Genomic DNA, 15,720 nt, shown 5'->3' on the forward strand with positions numbered 1-15,720 from the left:
CATAGCATCCTGTTTCATTGATGTTGTTTATATGTGTGGTAAACGATATGAACAAGCATCTCTTTGTTGGCTAACTGCTTTGCTATCCACACTGTAAAAAAAAAATGCTCCGCAGTACAAAGAAACCCGCTGGTAATGCGTTGCCGGAGGGTTTTCCGCAACATGAGGTACGGACTAAATGTCAGAAACAGAGACTCCGTATGACGACTGTCACATTCTTGGTAACGGAAAGTTACGCCATGCTATGCACGGGACCGAAATCGTTTCTTCACAACGAATGCTTATGTTTTGTTCTTATTGAAGTTTCCGCAATGTGTATGCATACGTCCTCCGTTCACTCGGAAGTCATTTCATCTAGAGCGGAAATTATCTGTATTGTAATTATGTACTTTCTGTAGTACATGAACATGCGTCTTCGTATAGCTTCTGCCCGCAATGTTCACTGCAGATATAGCCGTCCAGGTGCCGAAGAAATAAGTATTATGTACAAGGCTTTCCTTTACGCATATTATGTGGTGCATACGTACAAAGAATGCAGCTTAGAATGAAAGAGTGGTAAGTGTTTGGGTGAGTACAAGTACATACGTTTTATTTTCATGGCAAACTACACACATTGTACACCTGCACATTGCTGTCGGATCCATCTGAAAAGCATAAAAAAAATCCTCATTTAGTGGTCACACAACACCAAATATAAATTTCACAAATACATTTCAACCATCCGCTATTGAACAATCGGCTTTCGTAGAAGCTTTCAAAAGCCATTCACCGAGAACCAACCCGCTATAATTTATTGCCCAAAATTCATTTCTCATAACAGTAAACAGTAAAAACCACAGGTCCAGAAAGAAGCAGACAAAATGCGCTTTCCCGGGCGGCACTGTGCGCATGAAAGTCTTTACAGTTGCTTATCATTTTGTGCAAATAGAAAGTAGCTCAGGATGGGGGCCAGATGCAATTCAATGCAGGTGCCTTTCTGTACATAGTACTAAATGCACAACTTAGCGAGCAAGGAACATTGGTAACATATGGAAAAGGTGGGAGACGCTTGCCGAATTTATCGTCCATCCAATTTGTTATAGGCAAGACAAGACGAAGCGAAAGTCCCGCACTCAGTTTATATCCAGTTCCCGGGCATGCCCGTTGCGGCAGATTATGACGCTTTTTATTATGACACAAACTTAGAATACGGCCCCAGGAAGCACACTTCCCCAAAACCGCATGTTTTCACTCATAGCTTCCATTATCTCAGCATGTGCAAGAAAATGTACTAATATCTGATGTCAGTGAAAATGCAGTCACACGTACCGGAAGCAGCTCACTAAGGCATTCCAATATCTCTGCAGTGTGCCTCACAAGGAACGGATGCTCAAGTTTCAAAAAAGGGCTCTTGGCAGAAATTTAACCAAAGGCCGTTGCCATGTGAACCTTTTCAAAATGATGACCCAGAAAGACGAAGTGTCCTCATATGTCTGATGCAAAAGAAGGATGAAGGCATGAGTCTTTCTGCTTTTTGAACAGCTGTGATAAGTTTTTTACTGGTACTGCTTGGTGCAGCTTCAGTCTCCTTCTTGACATTTTGTGAATTATATATCTGCGAAAGATCTCGCTAGCAAACATTTTGGCACTAATGGAGAAGCAAAAAGACCCATGTCCTAGGCCTTTTTTTGTGACACTAAAGGAAGGCTTGCCTTTTAGAGTCATTGATTACGAAGAGGTCCATGTGGCAACAAACCTTGAGAGAATTCCTTCAAGGGCTCTTTGTTCTCATGAGGTGCCCTGTAGATATATCACAACACCTCAGTGAGCTTTTACTAGCCCTGTGAGTTCACTGTCACTTGACATCAAGGGTATGTACTTTTCCTCGCCACATGCAGCAATGATGTATATGTCAAGAGAAAGCATAAAAGATTTCTAAGTGCAATTCCAGATTGCTTGCGGAGGAAAGCACAAGAGTGGCCATGCTCAGCTGTTACCTTTGCTTCTTGCTCGAGTTCTACTGTGAGTACTATGTAATGACAGGTGTCTGCATCAACTCATATTTAACACCCGTCCTGTGCGACCTCCATCTTGCACTACATGACAGGCAACTTTATAACACCCTTCATGCAAAGAGTGTCATCAGGGTCGGTGTGTTCTGTCAGTTTCCTGGTCCTGTGGTTTGTGCTGTTTTCTACTCTTAAATTATTTACTGCCTTCATTCTCCACTCCATGAAGCCTGAATGTGCTACAATGGGCTGCTCCACGCGTCGTGGAGCAGCCCAGTGGCCATTTTTTTTCATACGTCGGAGGCACTCAGCTCGAAAGCCATGCTTACTATATTCAGCAGACAAGGGTACATGTGAGACACATCATTAATAACTAATTCTCACAGTGGTATCTGGTGCAAGAATATCTAAATACTACTCAATTTTTGCTTAAGTTTTCAGATACACTCTTAGATTAAAAACATAATTTGGCTACATTAGCAGAAGCACAGCACCAAGGTACTCACCAGTTACCTGAAGCACTGTACACAAGTTCTCGTGCCATCATGAATACAGCACACTGTCCACGTCTTCATAATGCCATGTCACTCCAGCACTTCGGTAGCAAAATTTTCCTTAAAAAAAAAGTTTTGTTTATGTTAGACTGGTAATATTTAATTTTACTATATACTATGTACTTCTCATTGTACTGCCCCAGACTAAAAAATACCAATGAACACGCTTTGAATTATGTCATATGTGATCACCAAATTATGTGATCACCATTATGTGATCACCAATTTGTTCTTAGAAATTCTGATTGAAATAAATCTGACAAAATATTATTTCAGAAAATGTGGCACAAGGAAGAAGGACGCTAGCTAGATAACCTGGACGAATGTTTTCAGTTGCATGCAGCCACCCGGCACCATTGCACACAAAATGTACAATAACGTGGGTTTTACCTTTCCGAATAGAATTTAATGCTGCAAACATTTAAGTAAAAAAATTTCAACCTTCCATTCCGCATAAAGGAAAGAAAATTCCTCTCGTTTTTTCACAAGCCTCTGCAAGTACACAATTCAGTGAATCTACTCTACAAGTACTTGAATCTATCAGCACGAGACAGGGACGAGAAAAGAAACAAAACAAGCACTGACTCGCAACTGAAGTTTATTGAAGTGAACAGAGAGTATACAGAAAAGCCACACGCCACAAACTACACAATTACACATAAGCTACATCACAACATAAGTAAAAGATTGCCCTTAACATTCCTCTCATCTAGACAGTCCAACCCGCTGCATGTTAACGCTATGGGCAGCACACTCACACATTCGTCACCGAGTCATAAGATGTGTCTAGCCTCAATAATTTTCTGGTTAATCTGCTGTGAACGTAGTGCCAAAATGCGTGTTGCCGAAAGGAATGGCTAGCAGCCTTCACATCTCTTGTAATACGCAGATAAGTTACAACCCCTACCAATATCCAAATACCTCTCATGCTCCTGTAGTCTTACATTGATACACATTCCAGTTTCACCAACATAAACCCAACCACATGATAATGGTATGCAATGCATGCAATGGTTGCAAGGCACATATATGTTGCCACGTTTCACTCGACACATGTGCTTTTCCCTAACGAAATTCACAAAATTATTAACAATTTTACAGATTGTAGACAACTTATTAGGGGCCGAACACGCCATTTTTACGTCATACCTTCTGGCCACAGTTTTCAAATTTTGCAACAATCTATGTATGTACAGTAACACAGTCAGTCTTTTGGCATCTCACTGGCTGGCCCCAGCCTGATCATACCAGTCCCTGCGAAGGGGTTTCAGCTTTTAACATGCTAAAGGGAAGAATGGCACAGCATCAAGTAACGAGGAAAGCAGGACAACACACCCACGCACAAGTGCCAACCCTGGAGCAGGTACAAAATCCAAGAGTGCGTGCTTGACATTCAGCGTTGACAGTCAAGGAAACGAGGAAACACGGATTTGAACGCTAAAGATTGAACGAGCCCAATCCTTGGCTGCCAACGCTGAATGTCAAGTACACGCTCTTAGATTCTGCATCCGCTCCAAGGATGGCACTTGTGCGTGGGTGTGCTCTCCTGTTGTCCTCGTTACTTGATGCCGCGCCATTCTTATCTTTAGCATGTCAGACCAACTTGCCCAATCTTATATGCTCAGCTTTAACAATTTATCGCACGCTTCTGCAATAGCATGGTTGGGAAATCATGCTTTCATTAGCCTTAAAATCTTCTCTTGGAAACCAGTTGTCACGCTGTAAAAGCATGGCTTCACCAATACCGAGCCTAGACTTGATGACGCAATGCTATCTTTCACTAGCTTAGAATCGTTTGACCAACAGTCAAGTAGCTGCTTAACACTCCTGGGTGAATATCGCTAGCACACATGGCGTGTGCAGAACATCAAGGTAAGGTTCAGAAACAGCAGCTCTTTTTGTTGGGACATTTTCTCCAAGGTAAACTTAAGACAAAGGCCTTGCTCCTTAAACAAGTTCACAACATGTACAGGTCCCACACTATCACAACCTTTGTAAAAGACCAGAAAATCATAGACGTAGCGAAAGATTTCCCCCAGCCCATGCAATTTCTTGGCAATCATTCCTTCTACCCTGCTTAAGAGGATATTGCTTAGCACAGGGGCAGCCTTCGAATCGATACATTTAGCAGACTTTTGAACATATGCCACACTGCCATACTCCACAAACATGCTCTTCACTTCAAATAAAAGGAGGCAAGTGCCAAAAAAGACTTATGTTACACACCCGTTCCTAAACACGAGCTCATCGTTGTGCTCCGATATACACATTCATAAGCTTTTCACAAGATCTTCATACGGGATAGAATAAAATAGTTCTACATCGACACTAATCACATGACAATCCACTGGATTGTCATTCTTAAGATACTCAACCACACTGCGAATTGAGTACAAGAAATGGATCTTCAAGATGCGATGTAGACAGATGCTTTTGCAAATAACCAGAGATAATTTTGCATGAATCCTTTAATGAAATTTATCTGAAGAGCATGTTATTGAATAGCATTTATTTGAAGAGCATGTTTGTAGAGTAGCGCAGTGCAGTATGTGTTCTAAAGTCTCGAATATGTAGTGGTTGAAAGGTTGACCTTGTGCTAAGCAATATTTTCTTGAGTAGGGTGGATAGAATAATTGTCCAGAATGTGCATGGGCTGGGGGAAAAATCTTTTGCTATGTCGATGATTTTCTGGTCTTTTATAAAGGTTGTTATAGTTCGGGACCTGTACATATTCTCAAGTTGTTTAAGGAGCAAGGCCTTTATCTCAGGTTTACCTTGGAGCAAATGTCCCAAGAAAAAGAGCTGTGGTTTCTGGACCTTACCTTGATGTTCAGCACACTTCATGTGTGCTGGCGAGTGTTAAGCTGCTACCTGGCTACATGTCGACCATTCCAAGCTAGTGAAAGATAGCATTGCACTTTCTAACGCGGGCTCAGAATTGATGAAATTATGCTTTCACAGCATGACGACTAGTTTCCAAGAGCAGATTTTAAGGTTAACGAACGCAGGGTTTTCAAACCTTGTTACTGCAAGAGCATATGATAAATTGTTAAAGAAGCTGAGACAGTTTTGCGGTGACCAGCACAATCAGGCTGGGGCCAGCCAGCGAGATGCCAAAAGACCAGTTGTGTTACTGTATGTACATAAATTGTCGCACAATTTGAAAAATGTGGCCAGAAGGTATGATGTAAAAGTGGCTTTCTCGGCCCCTAATATGTTGTCTAAAGCATGTAAAATTTTAAGAATTCTGTGAATGTGGCTCGAGAAAAGTACACGTGTAGAGTGAAATGTATATGTACCTTGTAAAATGAATGTGGTATCAAATATTATTATCTTGTAGTCTGGTTTACGTAGGTGCAACTGGAAGGTGTATGAATGTAAGACTACAGGAACACAAGAGGGTAGGGGCTTGGCTAGGTGGTTGAGGTAACTCTGCTGTACACTGCACGGGATGTGAAGTCTGCTACCCTTTCCTTTTGGCAACACGCATTTTGGCAGTAAATTCAGAGAGATTAAATGAGAGATTATCGAGGCTAGACACATCTTATGACTCCGTGAAGAATGTGTGTTTTGTCTACCGTGTTAACACACAATGAGTTGGACTACCTCGATCAGGGAAATGTTGAGGGCAATTTTTGACTCATGTTGTCCTGCATGCTTATCTGTAACTACATGGTTTATGGTATTGCTTGGCTTTTTATATATTCCCTGTTCACGCCAATAAACTTTAGTCGCGAGTCAGCACCTGTCTTGTCTCCTTTCTCATCCCTGTCTTTCGCGCTGGTGGATTCACCGCAATGGCTCACCTCTGCAGAAATCCAAGGCATGACATTTTCCTCTTCACACTCGTGGTTCAGCGCATAATATGGCAAAGGCTTTTCAATTCCAAGGAAAGTTCATGGCTCCATTGAACACTGCCTCCTGCTTACAAGACACAGAGCAGCAATCATTGTAGATTCTACCTGTGACACAAAGAGCAAAGTTTTAGTTTGAGTGGACTAAACTAGGAAAGCAGCACAATATATCTATAGCCAAATAACTGAACTGAAAGAAATAGAGGGTAGTGTAATAGTGAACATACTGATATATTGCAAGTGAGATATATGCATAATATATTGCAATATCCAACACTGCTACCATTGCCTTAGCCAACTACTTCATAAATAACAATAAATGCACTATCACAAAAATACTGATAACGTACTATTAGTGTTAATAGTAGCAGTGCAGGTTCCATGAACTAAAAAGGGCCCAGTGCTGACTGTCGTTCCCACAGCAGCCTTGTGACCAATGGCCGGTGTAAAGGAAAGAGGAGGAATGACTGAAAAGAGAAAGAGCCAGGGGGAAGAAAAATAGGTATAGAAGGGCTTAGGATATCATAGGCAAATAAGGTTGTTTAGACAGTGAGCACAAAATAAACATTACCACACAAGTAAAGACATACAAGACCAAACATATATATCATTGTGCAGAGTGGCAAACTTGATGCCATTTAGCCCAAAATATGTTTTCAATAAAGTGATTATAATTATTATTAGAACAACTGACCGAGTGAAACCATAGCAGGGATGAACAAGGAAGTTGTTAATATTCTGGCAGAAATTAAAAGAAGAATATGGATCTGGCCAGGGCATACAATGCAGAGAATGAATCACCAATGGTATCTTAGGGCAACAGAATGAATTTGATGAATTTTAATGGCACAAGGGCATCTGTGGCCAAAGAGTGCCTTAGCACAAGTTAATTTCGTCTACTCAAGGTGAAATCAGAGACCCATTTCCCAAGCATTTCATTCCAGATAAGCTGAGCACCACGCCAGGAAACAGCTTGTGCATTGTATCGCAACAAAATGAATTTCACCCTAAGGAAAATATAGCAGGAGATAGCTGATTATAAGCTCACTAGATAAGATTAGGTGACTTCTGATAGTGTGGCATGTAGCTGGTGCAAGACACAGATAATTAAACTGGAAAAGGCCATTGTCCTGAGATGAATGTAAACTAAGCAATGAGGATAATGAAATTCGCTACACTAGAGCTGTTAAGAATCAGCTCAAGTTCCATGCTTCAAGATGATGCAAGTTTGCTCAGTGAAAAAAAATAAGTTCGCCCAAGAATTGGTATCTTGGCGGTATCAAGCTGCAGGTGCAGATGAATTAATCCTGCCTCAGAGAAGAGCTACATAGAGCACAAAACATTTTCGGCCAATCCTACACTGACAGCTGTTAATAACTATTTTAAAACTGTTTTTCATTGCACAAACAATAATACCGAGTTTGTGTTGGTCATGTGATTATGTTACTGAGGCTCTTCTAAAAATTCTAGCCAGAGCTAAAATACAAGCTGTCTCAACTAAGTTTTTATATCAACAATGAGAACATAAACTCATGCAGATTATTCAAGTAGAAGTTTTATTCTTCACGACGCCCTACAAATTTTAAATTATACTTAAAAGTAATAGAGTGGAGTGCTTGTGCCAAAAATACTAAACCTCAACAACAAAGAGAACACAAGATAAAGGCAACAACATATTGCCCAAAATTTAAATGTTTGACAGAACAAATATGAAAAGAAAACCTCTCCACAACTGGAACAAAACAGCGTGATACCGAGCACACATTTGAAAATTGTTTCATCCAAATCCCCAGTCTGATGCTCCAGCACTCTTCAGCCAGCATGTCATGAAATGTACCATAGTTCTGGTAGCTGTAAAGAGTATACAGCTGATCCGGCATTTTTATATGTGAACAGTAACCCTCAATGACCACCAGGTTGAATACTTTCAAGAGGCTGTTCTAGTAACAAGACTGCAGTGAAACACTTAGCAAGTTATGCTGGCGTAATAATGCAAACCGTTAATCTGAGAGTTCGCTACCACGCAACTCTGTAGTAACTCCTAAAGTGTTGCAATCGAATGAAAAAAAGGACTGCCTATTATATAAACAAAAGTCAAGAGGCTGCAATGCAAGGCCACGACAGAAGTGCTGCAATACAGCAATAGCGATACAATGTACACTTTAAGCAACACAATGAAACATGATCTTTTATCCTTAATTATCAGAATTTAAATATTTGTTTTCCTTGCTCTCTTGCAAAATTAAGTTTAGATCGTGAAAGCACTCAAAAAGACAAGGATACAGAAAGAGATTTCCACACAGTGCACTTACTTCCAGAGTCTTTTTGAGCACATCCACTATCTAAACATGATAACCCAACTAGTCTAAACGCTGTCGTTATTCCAAAATTAAGCCTTTCACAAAGTGGGAGCCCCTTTCCCCATACAAGGTGCACCATAACTAATCCAACACTTTTTTCATGATATGTTTTCTCTGAGAATAAACACTGTTTGAAGATTTTGCAATAGTACTTGTCTTTTCAATTCTACGAATGTATCATGCAAATGTTCAATGAAATGACCATCTGCCTATCTTGATCATTGCTCAAAATCAGGGTATAATGCACCATGAAGGGCAGGCTCTGCTTGATTTTTATGTTTTCCTAATGAAGCATGTACGTGCAACCCTTCTGCTGGCTTGTATGCAGCAGGTTTGTCTAGCTAGGCGAACTGTGGTTTTGCTATAAAGATGAAATGGTACTTTGGAAGTGAATGGTTTTCTAAAATGCATTTTACATACCGGGGCTTCAACAGCACTTGGTGTAAGCAACATCAGTGGGGGGACCGCAGGAGTGGCCTAGTGGTCCGAGCATCTGCCTCGCAAGCAGGAGGTGCGGAGTTCGATCCCCAGTGCCACCGGGTAACCAGCGGTGATACAATGGGTCGTTTCAATGGCCAGTTTAAAACTTGAAATAACCATGCTGCAATATATACAAAAAATGATTTGTGTGCTCTCTCTTACATGACATAGTTAATCATATCATAGTGTTGGTAGTACACAAAATGCATGTGTGGAACATATACATGCACTGTTTTTGTTCACATCTTACCTGCTATGTGCTGTTATGGCATGTTATGTGCTGGGAAAGCAACAGATAGTGAGCAATCTTGTGTTGCAGCCTTTCTTCTGGTGGAATTTGAATCATGTGAGGTGCAGCTGAAAGAAATTGTTTCATACATAAGTATATTTCATGTAACACAACAAAAAGTGCGCAGCCCCATCATGAGTTGTGGTTTAAACTAACAGCGAGCTTTCTACTACTCTATTTAACATATGATGCAAGTCAGTGATGCTGGAGGCACAAAACTAAATACTGTGAGGTAACAAGAGCTAATATAGACAATCATGCCTTTAAGAGATATTGTCCATATATATTTTCCTGAATGAACTAAAGTTATCCATAGAAGCATTCAGAGGAAGATAATTTTGCTAAATGCCTTTTGCCAGAATAGGCCTTTTATGAACCAGTTGCAAATGAAAAGAATAACTTTAAGACCATGCTATGCATGCTCTAACGCCAAACTAGTTGCATACAAGCAGTATACTATGCCCCTAGTTTTATGGTGGGCCTGTACTGCACAATTTTCATGCAAGGTAGTGGAAAGTATGTGCCGTGAAACAGACCTCTGCTTGCTGAAACTGGCAAATAAGTACTGGGTTTTTAAGGCAGGAAAGAAGTTGCATAGTTCCTTCTGCAGGTTTTGAACTTCAGGTTAGTTATTTGAAAAATATCAATCCCTGAACTGCAATGATTGAAGTTTTTAGCAAATAACATTTCCATTGTAACAGTGGAAACGCTCTTTTATTTGAGGAACGACTTTTCAAAAGCCTGCGTTTCATGGTGGCTGTCAAATAGCCGTGATAAAGAGAAACCAGTCACGACACACAACCAAGCCCCCGTAGCACATTTTCAACTATACCCTCATGATATAGCTTTAAAGTAAGTGTTAAGCAATACAAATACAAATCCCTTGATTTCCTTCATGATTTATCACTGGTGTATACATACAAAGATAACCGTACAAGATGTGGAGTGCATGGTACAGAGAGAGTAGGCAGATGGTTTCTTGACACTCAAAAAGTGAACAAGGGAAGGAAAAATCTCAGGGTGCTTACCGTTTCGAGAAGACAACTTGTTTTTGTCTGGGGTCAACATATACAGAGGAAACTTTGAATCAAGTACAGGGTTGTCCACTCTTAGTGCGAACACGCGAGCACATGGCTGTGCTCTTTGGGCCACTGTGTCTGACATTGCCACACATCGAAGTGTAACATGACACGAAGCACCACATCCAGGTGCATCTCCTCTTGCGCCATTTTGCAGCGATGAGTGGCTGCGCCGCACACAGTGGACCTTTAAAGAGTGCGGCCATGCGCTCACATGTTTGCACTAAATGTGGCCAGCTCTGTACATTCCGGAATTGGCATAATTATTTGAAAATGCCTTGCACATGGTCAGAGGTTTCCCAACCCATAATTTCCCCCTCCTTTCCTGCATTCTTTAATTTATCTTTATAATTTAACCTTACGCCCTGCACCTCCTGACATCACTTCTCGGAACCTTGGCCGCCATACTCCTCCCCCTCCCCCTTCTTTTTGCCTTTTCTCCGAACCTGCCCTCATTTTCTCTTTTTCCTTCAAATTATTTTGCCCCCCCCCCCCTGGTATTTTATTCTGCCATGCTGCTTAATTCCTTTATCCTAGTTTTTCAGGAAAAGGCAGCCAGCCATACCAAGCCACCTGTTGCGGCTGGACATAAAGCCATTCAAGCCCACTATCCACACTCCATACCTCGAGATTCGTTTCTACTGAATTGGGCTTTTTTGTTTTCACAGTTTTGCAGGTCAACCGGTTAACCTTCTTTAGCAGCTATCATGCCTTGTCAAGGTTCACGCTCCCCATCGTAACGGCCTTCCCATATCGCACCCTCGTCCCACACAACAGGCCTTTCGCCTCGACGTGAAAACCTTATTTAAACCGCACCAATGATGAACACTTTGCCAGACAAAGACAAGTCCTCTTGTCGAAACGTCGGCAAGCACCCTGAGGCTTTTCCCTTCCTTATTCAGTTTGTGAGATACCAGGGACAGGTGTTCAAGCAGCCATACCACACTAATACCCCTGTCACACGGGCACCGCAAAGGCCTTTGAGAATCATATCCAAAGGCGTAAGGAGTGCAGCTACCCGGTACAAATGTTACGCCTTTGTCGCTAAGGGCCTTGGAGGCGAAGGCGCTCAACCGAGACCTTCGGAGCCCGAAGACGCGGCATTCGAGAAGCTGTGATCGCAGTACCATCCAAAGTCAAAAAGTAAAAGCAATAAAAAAAAATAGATAAGCTAATAATGTTTGAAAACATTTTTTTCAAATACGAAAGGTATGTCTGGCTTTGGTTTTTGTACGGGTGTTTATGTTTTATGTTCAAATTTCAAGACAGTGAAAGTGTTGCGGCAACACCGAGCGCCCATGGTGGCCAAGGCAATACACGTACAAAACCTGTTCCTGCTGATGAGAGTAGCTGTTGCGGTACTTTTAAGGAAGCAATCAGAATAAAAAAATTGTCAAAGCTCAACGAATGAACAGAATACACCACTTTAATTTTAGAACACTAACTTCAGCCACCTCGAGTATAGCAGCGGGTGCTAAGCCTGAACGACTTTCACCTTTGGGCTGCACCGTGTAGCTGCATCGCTGCTCCTTTAAGCTTTCGCTCCTTTGGTGAAATATGGTGCCTTTGCTGGAAAGGCCTTCGAGGAATGCCATGTGACAGGGGTATAAAGCACATTTTTTACTGACACGAAAGACTCAGTGCCTTTAGTTCTGACAACATTCTGAATCATGCTTTGGTGGCTTAGCATATCAAAATACTGGACATGACAAAATCAGCTAATTAGTGAGGGCTATTATTTGCTATAGGTAAAATTATAACATTCTCCTAAAATAATGAAAATAAACCACCAGCACTGACATCAATGTACAATTTGGCTGTAACATACTGACATGACAATATAGTTACACGTAAATTCCCTTTTCGCACTTCAAAACTGCATGCATTATTTCTAGAAAGTGCGAGAACAGAAGCTCATACATAGTGCCAAAGAAAAGAGTGTATAATAGTACCACTTATGAGGTGTTTATCGGCAACTGCAATGAGCAAGGCTATGTTAATGGCAATCCAGAGTTATTATGTGTCTTACGAGCGCATGCACTTGGGAGGTGATAGCAGCTGTGGACGCAGCTGTCCATCGCAGTTTTGAGTCTGTCGAGATAACACATGGGGTAAGGTATTCCCTGTTTTGCTGCCGAAGTCAAAACCGTCAGCGAGTGGAGTTGCCTTGCTATTCACTGTCAATATCTACTGCTCAAAGTAAAGGAAACTAGGGCATAAAACATACAGCATTTCATACTATGCTTTGGCCAAATGCAGTGAGAATGAAACAGACTAGAGACTTGTCTTATGAAGTTTGCACTCTTTACTTTGCACCAGAGGAAAATAAATTTATGTACAGTTGACCTACTGCTTGCCACAGTCCTAGAAGAAATGAATCCAGGTCTCAGAAATTCTACCGAGAGAATACTGATGCTGCATGTGCATTTCTCTGAACTGTTCTGAAATATGCAGAAGTTACCAAATTTTTTACTACCTGATTACATACTGTAATCTTTGCAAGGAATATGAGGTTAACGGACAGGGAAAAAATGTCAGGAATGGTACCTGCGGTACGGGGCACTTGGACAAACAAATGACCCACTGGGCGTCCCCAGGAGCTCTGCTACCAGGCACCCCTAGCAACAGTAGTCAATTTTCCAGATCCAAAGGAGCCATGCGAATGATTGCCGAAAAGTCAAGTTTAAGGACAGCAGATGCATGAACACAAAACAGTTTTCCAACTTTGTTTCAGTGTGATAAATGGTTTCAAATCTCTAGACTATATCTGGTAGTACACAAATTATCAGAACACCATCTCCCGCTCAGAATCATCTCAAAACACATTCGACACGCAGTACCAACATGGACAGTTCGTGCTTAATTGAATCCAAAAGTTTACGCTGATCGACCAATATTACTCTAAATAGAGACAGAAAGCGCATGCACGTTGTACTGATGTTATCGTGAACATAACATGCGACGAGACGCAGGGTTACAATACAAACAAAAAACCGCTTTCAAAATTTGAGAACAAAAGGCTCACCTTCTCACAAGTTCGCCAAACCGGAGACGTTGCCGAGTGGCTGCCGCCAAAGTCACTCGCAATGCACAGAAACAATAAAAATGCAGTGCCGCTGACTTTCCTTGAGCAATTCCAGTCGATTGAACTTCCAACTGTTCGCACCGACTACCTCTGCAAGCATGTCTAAAAGTTAGCGGCCCGCAGCCACGCCATTTGCAATTTACGGAGCTACACGGGAAATTCATAGCGCCATTCGCGTATTCGCGCTCAAGCTCACGTCGGTGATGTCGCAAAGGCGCACAACGGCAAAAACATATAAGATGTATTTAATTTTACGGTAGGTTTTTTAGCTGACAACTTGAATCGTTTGATATATTGTTTTTTCTTTTCGTTGCATGAACGTTATTACCACCAGCGGCAGCGCAGCTTGGCCATGGCTAGCCATGGCGAAGTCGAAGCGCTAGCCGAGCCCGCAGTCGGAAACATGTGTGCAGTTAGCGCAGTGTGGAGTTGAATGAACAGGCGCTATGGAATGGGTTTTTGTTCTTCCGTGTTCGCTGCGTGCGTCCTGCGCGTTGTGTGTCTTTAGTATGTGTGTGTGTATGTGTGTGGCCGGAACGCTGCATTGGAGTGTACATACAACAGCTCGCTGTCCCGTGCGGCATCGGTGCGTAGTAAAACGATCATGCAGAATGTGCGTTACAATGCCAGTGGCCCTGCACGAAAGAGGAGACTTGAAGCCGACGGAAAAGCTGCTCTCCCTCGTGGGACTGCAAGAATCTGGCGAGTAACAGTCGACGTGCGTTTCGGTGGATGATTCCGTTTACCACGCCAAAAAATTCAGCACTGGCCAACAGCAATGATGAACTGCTGCTGCATCATCACCTGTGTGATGTTTGTGACAAGCTTGTTGGATGTGAACATGGCCATGAATGGTATTCGCCGAGCAGTGGCCCTCAGGGCGTGGCACCAGTGGATACCTGAAGACGATTACTGTTTGCCCGCGCCCTGGCGCCTCGCATACAACCGAATGCTTTGGCGTTAATTATTTATATCTGAATTTCACACGTAGTTGGACTCGCAAATATTACCGCGTACAAACGTACCGTCGGAAGAGCACCCTTTTTTATTTTTTTAGGGAGGGGGTGGGGGAATTACCGTCTGCTCAAATTTAATGTCACTAATATTTTGAGCTTATTTTCTAAACAGGTGCCGTGGTGGCACTGTAAGCAATGCATTTACTGGGCAGAAGTTTATTTTATGTTGTGTTGGCACAAGGTTAATGATTGTCATTGTACTGTGGTGCCATGTTCAAACAAAACACATAATTGTACACTCTCTTTGAAGAATGTCTAATGAGGTAATAAATTACTGAGCAGCGACTATGCACTGTGGTAAATCCGACGGACGTTACTGAATTACTTCACACTTGTCATGTTCTGTTGTCGTTAGTGATTACGTCTGCCTTGGTGTCTGCTGCTTTCCAGTGTAGGGGTCGAGAGGCATGTCAAGCTCCACTTAGCAGCTTTTTTTCCTTCCACTCTCTACTGGCCAACGTGGTAAAATAAACTCAACATAATGCGTGATTGCTCAGACCTAGATTAGACTACGATTTCACTTATTTACTCTCAGGGCCAATTGGCATCGAAGAGAGGAGATTTCACTTATTTACTCTCAGGGCCAATTGGCATCGAAGAGAGGAGAGCAACTAACATAAATACATGTGTAGGCAGATTAATTAAAATGATTATACACAGCAGACTTGAAGGCATTGGATGCAGTGGTGGACATGACGAAGGCAGAGAAGATGTGACAGCTGGAAACGTAGAAAAGTGGAGATCTGCGTGAGTTTGTACGCGACTTAAGGTGAACGGTAGCAAAAAATTAAGAAGGCGCAGAAGACTGAGGCCAGAGTTAAAACTGTAGTTTAACAGAGGAAAGCACCTCCCAGCAAGCCAAAATGTGCACATGCAAGCAGTTGTGTGTACACAGAACATAGAAAATGAAACTCCTTTTTGGACAGAAGGAAAGCTAAGGCACATTGCTTATTGTGATGTTGCTTAAAAAGTTGGTGTCTAGTTGTTGCCCTTCATATCTGGTCCTTCCACACCC

The 15,720-nt window shown here is 42.0% G+C and overlaps 2 long non-coding RNA genes across 2 annotated transcripts; both read right to left on the reverse strand.

The window, feature by feature from the left end:
- Positions 1-552: 552 nt before the first annotated feature.
- LOC144100382 (uncharacterized) lies at positions 553-6,941 on the reverse strand. Its single transcript, XR_013307636.1, has 4 exons — positions 6,747-6,941; positions 6,349-6,504; positions 2,495-2,602; positions 553-644 (listed from the first exon to the last, which is right to left on the reverse strand). It is a non-coding gene; the product is annotated as an uncharacterized LOC144100382 (long non-coding RNA).
- A 2,047-nt stretch (positions 6,942-8,988) lies between these two features.
- Positions 8,989-13,826, reverse strand: LOC144100389 (uncharacterized). The gene is made up of 3 exons (XR_013307641.1): positions 13,630-13,826; positions 9,487-9,593; positions 8,989-9,357 (listed from the first exon to the last, which is right to left on the reverse strand). It is a non-coding gene; the product is annotated as an uncharacterized LOC144100389 (long non-coding RNA).
- Positions 13,827-15,720: the final 1,894 nt, after the last annotated feature.

The sequence above is a fragment of the Amblyomma americanum genome, chromosome 1 (genome assembly GCF_052857255.1).
Source record: "Amblyomma americanum isolate KBUSLIRL-KWMA chromosome 1, ASM5285725v1, whole genome shotgun sequence".
Lineage (NCBI taxonomy): Eukaryota > Metazoa > Arthropoda > Arachnida > Ixodida > Ixodidae > Amblyomma > Amblyomma americanum.